Raw genomic sequence first — 7,322 nt, 5'->3', positions numbered from 1 at the left:
CCCTGCACTACTCTACGGTCAGCGCTACAAAAGATTACTTCGGCCACGAGCATCAGCTGTTCCAGGAGCGCCCATTACTGCTTCTACATTGGCTCGCCAGTGGCGTCCTGCTGGTAGACTGGACTTGTCTCCTCGCCTTGCACTACTACTGGTAAGTGCCGTTTACACAGGACTCGTATTAGGACTCTGTCCTCCAGTGTTTAACAAATAAGCACTCTGCCTCTGCAGGTTCTGCATTCCGGTTTTCAACTGCGGTTCTCAAGCGTACCCAGCGTGCCCCTGCACTACTCTACGGTCAGCGCTACAAAAGATTACTTCGGCCACGAGCATCAGCTGTTCCAGGAGCGCCCATTACTGCTTCTACATTGGCTCGCCAGTGGCGTCCTGCTGGTAGACTGGACTTGTCTCCTCGCCTTGCACTACTACTGGTAAGTGCCGTTTACACAGGACTCGTATTAGGACTCTGTCCTCTAGTGTTTAACAAATAAACACTCTGCCTCTGCAGGTTCTGCATTCCGGTTTTCAACTGCGGTTCTCAAGCGTACCCAGCGTGCCCCTGCACTACTCTACGGTCAGCGCTACAAAAGATTACTTCGGCCACGAGCATCAGCTGTTCCAGGAGCGCCCATTACTGCTTCTACATTGGCTCGCCAGTGGCGTCCTGCTGGTAGACTGGACTTGTCTCCTCGCCTTGCACTACTACTGGTAAGTGTCGTTTACACGGGACTCGTCTTAGAACTCTGTCCTCCAGTGTTTAACAAATAAGCACTCTGCCGCTACAGGTTCTGCATTCCGGTTTTCAACTGCGGTTCTCAAGCGTACCCAGCGTGCCCCTGCACTACTCTACGGTCAGCGCTACAAAAGATTACTTCGGCCACGAGCATCAGCTGTTCCAGGAGCGCCCATTACTGCTTCTACATTGGCTCGCCAGTGGCGTCCTGCTGGTATAGTGGACTTGTCTCCTCGCCTTGCACTACTACTGGTAAGTGTCGTTTACACGGGACTCGTATTAGGACTCTGTCCTCCAGTGTTTAACAAATAAGCACTCTGCCTCTACAGGTTCTGCATTCCGGTTTTCAACTGCGGTTCTCAAGCGTACCCAGCGTGCCCCTGCACTACTCTACGGTCAGCGCTACAAAAGATTACTTCGGCCACGAGCATCAGCTGTTCCAGGAGCGCCCATTAGTGCTTCTACATTGGCTCGCCAGTGGCGTCCTGCTGGTATAGTGGACTTGTCTCCTCGCCTTGCACTACTACTGGTAAGTGTCGTTTACACGGGACTCGTCTTAGAACTCTGTCCTCCAGTGTTTAACAAATAAGCACTCTGCCGCTACAGGTTCTGCATTCCGGTTTTCAACTGCGGTTCTCAAGCGTACCCAGCGTGCCCCTGCACTACTCTACGGTCAGCGCTACAAAAGATTACTTCGGCCACGAGCATCAGCTGTTCCAGGAGCGCCCATTACTGCTTCTACATTGGCTCGCCAGTGGCGTCCTGCTGGTATAGTGGACTTGTCTCCTCGCCTTGCACTACTACTGGTAAGTGTCGTTTACACGGGACTCGTCTTAGAACTCTGTCCTCCAGTGTTTAACAAATAAGCACTGTGCCGCTACAGGTTCTGCATTCCGGTTTTCAACTGCGGTTCTCAAGCGTACCCAGCGTGCCCCTGCACTATCTACGGTCAGCGCTACAAAAGATTACTTCGGCCACGAGCATCAGCTGTTCCAGGAGCGCCCATTACTGCTTCTACATTGGCTCGCCAGTGGCGTCCTGCTGGTAGACTGGACTTGTCTCCTCGCATTGCACTACTGCTGGTAAGTGTCGTTTACACGGGACTCGTCTTAGAACTCTGTCCTCCAGTGTTCAACAAATAAGCACTGTGCCGCTACAGGTTCTGCATTCCGGTTTTCAACTGCGGTTCTCAAGCGTACCCAGCGTGCCCCTGCACTACTCTACGGTCAGCGCTACAAAAGATTACTTCGGCCACGAGCATCAGCTGTTCCAGGAGCGCCCATTACTGCTTCTACATTGGCTCGCCAGTGGCGTCCAGCTGGTAGACTGGACTTGTCTCCTCGCCTTGCACTACTACTGGTAAGTGCCGTTTACACAGGACTCGTATTAGGACTCTGTCCTCCAGTGTTTAACAAATAAGGACTCTGCTTCTGCAGGTTCTGCATTCCGGTTTTCAACTGCGGTTCTCAAGCGTACCCAGCGTGCCCCTGCACTACTCTACGGTCAGCGCTACAAAAGATTACTTCGGCCACGAGCATCAGCTGTTCCAGGAGCGCCCATTACTGCTTCTACATTGGCTCGCCAGTGGCGTCCTGCTGGTAGACTGGACTTGTCTCCTCGCATTGCACTACTACTGGTAAGTGTCGTTTACACGGGACTCGTCTTAGAACTCTGTCCTCCAGTGTTTAACAAATAAGCACTGTGCCGCTACAGGTTCTGCATTCCGGTTTTCAACTGCTGTTCTCAAGCGTACCCAGCGTGCCCCTGCACTACTCTACGGTCAGCGCTACAAAAGATTACTTCGGCCACGAGCATCAGCTGTTCCAGGAGCGCCCATTACTGCTTCTACATTGGCTCGCCAGTGGCGTCATGCTGGTATAGTGGACTTGTCTCCTCGCCTTGCACTACTACTGGTAAGTGCCGTTTACACAGGACTCGTATTAGGACTCTGTCCTCCAGTGTTTAACAAATAAGCACTCTGCCTCTGCAGGTTCTGCATTCCGGTTTTCAACTGCGGTTCTCAAGCGTACCCAGCGTGCCCCTGCACTACTCTACGGTCAGCGCTACAAAAGATTACTTCGGCCACGAGCATCAGCTGTTCCAGGAGCGACTACTACTGCTTCTACCTTACCTCGCCCTGCACTACTACTGGTAAGTGTCGTTTACACGGCATTCGCATTACGACTGTCCTCCAGAGCTTAACAAATGAGCGCTATGTCGTTACAGGTGCTGCGCTCCCGTTTTCGACTGCGGTGGGTACTTAGCAGACCCCTGCACATCGACTCTCCGTTCTGCACTTGAAAAGAGATTACTTCGGGCACCAGCATCAGCCGTTCCATGAGCGACTGCTATTGCTTCTACGTTCTCTCGCGGACGGCGTCTTGCTGGCAGATTGGACTTAGCCTGGCACCCTTGCACTTAATTCTGGTAAATATCGCGTACACACGACTGTAGTGTGCCTACGTGTTTTCGAATGACCAACAAACAGGGCTTGTCGTTTCAGGTTCCCAGTGTTTGCTGTCGCTTGTGGTGCAGGAGAAATGTTCCAGCACGCTCATTTACTAGAACATCCCTGGACTTGCCTCACGAGCAACCATCTTCAGCAAGGTCGTCCTGCCGCGTCCTCTATACAACAGGCTTCCTCATACTCGTGAATGCGTCGCACGTCTGTCATGGCGGTGTCCTGTACTGTAGACGGCGTTTTCATGCTCTGAAGGACTGCGTGTCGTCACCGTCCCGCGACCGTCCGTCGGATGCGCTCCTACAGTTGTGTTGCCTTTTGCACAGGCATATTTAAGAAGTTCAGCGTAGCAAGCTTCTTCGGAAGAGGGGTACGATGCTCTGCGAATGATGGCGCTTCTAGGAATCAGGTTAATACGAAGCAGAATAATAAGAAAAAGGTCTGGTTACGTGGACACCACTCAGTCCTTAATAAAAGACGTCAATGTTTTCATGAGCCGATCTGTAAATTTTTGGTGGCGAGAGTAATGGACATTCATTGACATTGTGCACTTTTATAGTAGCACGTTGTGTGTGTGTGTGTGTGTGTGTGTGTGTGTGTGTGTGTGTGTGTGTGTGTGTGTGTGTGTGTGTGCGCGCCTGCCTGCCTGCCTGCGTATACGTGTCGCCTACTCCGTGCTCCATTCCTTTTTCGATCGAGAACGCATGATACGGGCTCAGCTGCTAGCTGGCGCACTTCGAATTTTTCATATGTTGGTAGCATTTCCAGCGTCACAGTTGCTTCACTTTTCCCGGTATATTCCTGTTGAGAGATTCCTGGTTTGATGGTTTATTATCGTCTATGGACATCCGCTTTTGGGTTGGTCGAACCGCTGGTTTGTTTGGCTTTGGTCCTTGGGTTGATCTCTGTGCTCGTTTCAGCATTCAGCGGTTTTGTTCAGGCGTCTTCTCGTGCCAGAAACGGTCGTCCCACATTCTCCGTTCTTCCACGACGCTCATCACTGACTCGAAAAGAATAACACGCTACTACAAAAGGACACAATGTCAATGAATGGGAAAGGGGAGGGTGGTTATTCTCGCCAACGGAAATTTCCTGATTTGCTCATGTAGATAATGACGTCCATCTTTAAGACTGGTTGGTGGTGTCACCGGGCTCGCTGTTTATATTTTTTTTTGTGTCCTTGACTCATCAAATGTTTTTATGGATCTACATAGTTCAACTTATGTATTACCTGTTTGTTTATCGGACAGTGCTACCCGCTGTCGTCGCTTCTTCACCGCGTACGCTGCGCCGTAGTTTAATGTGTCCACAACTATCGCGTACTCTGGAAGATCGGCAGGAATAAAGCGCCATGGCGCCCTTCACGTGGCTGTGACATCATTGCCTCCCGACTGCATTTCAGATTACGAACACTTATGTAATTTCATGATTAAAGTGCACCGCGTGAGCCATTGTCAAACAGCTGTTTCGAAGGGGCTACATGCACTCCCATTATCCCAAGTCGTGTGTAAACACGTCTTGACAAGTGACGTGCACGAGTACGCTCAAAGAAATCTTCATTAGAAAATGTCCGCTTTACTTGTATATTGTTGTGTTGAAGCGAGTTAAGCTTACCAGAGTTTCCCCAGTAATTTTTCTGTACACTGTGTTGATCTCCATTGCTCTTCGAATGCATCTGAATGCGTTTGCTGTGAATAGTGTTTGAATTTGCACATGCTACAGTTATTATGCTAATCTCGATATATGGACGCACACTTCATTTATTATGAATTACTTGCATTGTTCTCAATCTGTAATAACCTTACTTCTGCGTTGCTTTATAACGAAAATATGAGCACTGTTCTTGGTAAATGGTTACGTGTGCCGCATTACTTTGCCTATTTCTTTCGCTGCTTTCATCCGCTGTGATTAAAAAGTCGGGCAACCATGCATGCGCGATTGTGCTCACTCAAATGCATTTTTCCTAAAGGGACGCTAAAGGCAGATAAGTCGACGTGGTCTGTTTAAACATTATATAAACCTCGCAACGCCTGTTTCGTGCCGAGAAAACACTCTTTACGAGAAAATTGCATCTGAAGGGCCTGAATACCTGTTTCGAAATTGGCCTCCCGCCACCGAGCCCGTGTAGTGGCGACGTTGCATACGCCATCGCCACCCTTTCCTGCCGTCGGGGAGTAAAACGGCGCCCGACAGACGGCGGTACCGAGCCAAGACAGATCGGCGGATTTGCCGCTGTAGGTGCTTCAAGTGGCGTAAACCGTTCAGGTATCCCTCGTCATCACTTTGAAACTGAATTCTAAGCTACTTGCAGTTTGCGCGAGTATCGCGATCCGGCAAAACCAGCGCAGCACTACGCCATAACTAATGAAACGCGAAAGCGTGGGCGGCACGGAGTCGAGGGAAAACACAACCTTTCAATGTCGATGATTTTTTTTCTTTCGAAAAGTGAAATAGAATTGGACAAGCAGGATTTTAGTTCGTCTTGTAATACAATGCAAGGACATTTTGTGCAACGAGTGGTTGAGTACTAGTGACAATCTGAGTAGGGCTTTCGTCATCGGGCAACTAAAGTCTCTAATCATGTCCGGCATTTACCTGAATTTCTCAATTATTAAGGCTCTGTTCGCGATAATACTGGCGCCTTGGATATTCCCGAACCCTAATCTATCACTTTAGCTCGACTTAATATTTGCCTTTAGTGTCCCTTTAACCTCGAACATGCACACAGCGCAATGTAGCCTTACTGTAGCAAGTCTTTTTATTTTCCATCTTCAGTCACACGACCGTCCTGCAATTGCGCCACACGACGATGCTCGCAAACAGTTTACGACAGGACCAGTGCGGAGGTTTGGACTTGATATGCATCCACCGTGGTTGCTTAGTGGTTGTGGTGTTGGGCTGCTAAGCACGAGGTCGTGCTATCGAATCCCGGCCACGGCGGGTGCATTTCGATGGGGCCGAAATGCGAAAACACCCGTGTACTGCGATTTAGGTGCACATTAAAGCATCCCAGGTGATCCAAATTTCCGGAGTCTCCCACTGTGGCGTGCATCATCGGATCGTGGTTTTCGCACGTAAAACCTCGTAATTTTTGTTGGTATGTGTCATCTTGGAGGCTGTTCGTTCTTGCTTTTGTATAATGCAACTGGTACGTGGAAGCAGAGAAGACACACCCATACGGCACTCAATGGTTCGCAATACGACAGCGATGCACGACATAACTGCACATTGAGGTCATGATATTGGAGAATGTGAAGTGGTATATATATATATGAATCGTCGGGGGTTGGGGTCTAGAAATGTGTTGTAGTCCCTTCTGTACGTTTCGCATCTAACTGGGAAAGTTTGCATACTTACGCGCTTTCTTGTGTACTGAAAAGAAATGCTGGAAGCGTTTTTCTGTCTCCCAATGGAGGCGCTCGACAACGCTTACCTATGACAAATTTTACAGCTTGAAGCTATGTGAACTTTAATGTACGCAAGGGAATCTGTTTCTGCGCCTTGACTTGTGCTGTTATTTTCGGTTTATTGATCAAAGAAAACTGTCGCCCATTTTACATTTTTATACGTCGAAGTATCGTAAAGCTGAGCAATTATCTGTGCTATGTAAATTTAAGTATGCATTTGACATGTATTCCTGTACAAATTCATAAATTTGTGTTAATGCACTGTATATATGCTGCTGTTTAAAAAATCTGGGATTATGTCCGGTTATGTAGCATTGAATCGCTTTTAAGTAGGTTTACTTGACAGGCTTCTTTTGCGGTGGTTGTACTCGGCACGCGTTGCATTAAACTGCACCTTGCAAATCATGTCAAAATAAAACTTTATTCTTGTTGCCCGTCTCACTGACTCCACCTAGTGCAAAGACTGTGCTGTGCCCGCCAACTGTAATGGCACATCCGCTGTCTGCAACTGGTCGAGCAACACCGAATGAGTGGGGTCATCGCTGGGAGCCTTTCAGAGTGCAGGAAGACGTGCTTTCTATGAACTCTTCGTTCTTCACCTTTCGGTTGCGTTGCTACAAAGACGGGATGCTGGAGTTTCAGGGCACTATCATCCGGAATTTTAAAAAGTGTAATGTGGCACAAGTGATAGAGATCAAAACGTTGGTAATGCGTGTGCCTTTAA

General features: G+C 48.9%; 1 long non-coding RNA gene across 1 annotated transcript; it reads left to right on the top strand.

Moving 5' to 3' along the window:
* The first annotated feature begins 2,538 nt into the window (after window positions 1-2,538).
* LOC139047716 (uncharacterized) lies at window positions 2,539-7,028 on the top strand. Its single transcript, XR_011507332.1, has 4 exons — window positions 2,539-2,643; window positions 2,721-2,881; window positions 2,957-3,157; window positions 3,234-7,028. It is a non-coding gene; the product is annotated as an uncharacterized lncRNA (long non-coding RNA).
* Window positions 7,029-7,322: the final 294 nt, after the last annotated feature.

This window comes from Dermacentor albipictus, chromosome 7 (assembly GCF_038994185.2).
Source record: "Dermacentor albipictus isolate Rhodes 1998 colony chromosome 7, USDA_Dalb.pri_finalv2, whole genome shotgun sequence".
NCBI classification, from domain to species: domain Eukaryota; kingdom Metazoa; phylum Arthropoda; class Arachnida; order Ixodida; family Ixodidae; genus Dermacentor; species Dermacentor albipictus.
The sequence above is the reverse complement of the archived record's forward strand: the minus strand, read 5'-3'. Positions and strand labels throughout refer to the sequence as shown.